Below are 437 nucleotides of genomic sequence, written 5' to 3'. Positions count from 1 at the left end.
AAAAAAAAAAAAAAAGAAAAGAAAGCTGGGGCCTATGTCCCCTCTCCTTCAATTTGAGCTGGTCTGTGACTGCTTTGGTCAATAGAATGCAGAGGAAGTGATGTGTTCTAATTTCAGGGTCAAATTGTAAGAGACTGACAGCTTTCGTACTGTTGGATGCATGTTTTGGGATGCTCCCTCTCAGAATCTAGCCACCATGCTCTGAGAAAGCTAAGCCATGCGAAGGGGCCATATGTAGGTGCTTTGGTTTGCAGCTCTAGCCTAAAGATGGCATCTCCTGCCAGCCAAATGAGCAAGCCATCAACAGCAACCCGCCCAGCTGAGTCTTCAGGTAACTCCAGTCCTGGTGTGATTGCAGTCACATAAGCCACTCAAAGTGAGAATCACCAGCTGAGTTCAGCCAACAGAGTCATGGGCAATATTAGAAATCACTCTGC

The sequence above is a fragment of the Colobus angolensis genome, unplaced genomic scaffold (assembly GCF_000951035.1).
Source record: "Colobus angolensis palliatus isolate OR3802 unplaced genomic scaffold, Cang.pa_1.0 Scaffold355, whole genome shotgun sequence".
NCBI lineage: Eukaryota > Metazoa > Chordata > Mammalia > Primates > Cercopithecidae > Colobus > Colobus angolensis.
Note: the sequence above shows the minus strand (reverse complement) of the source record.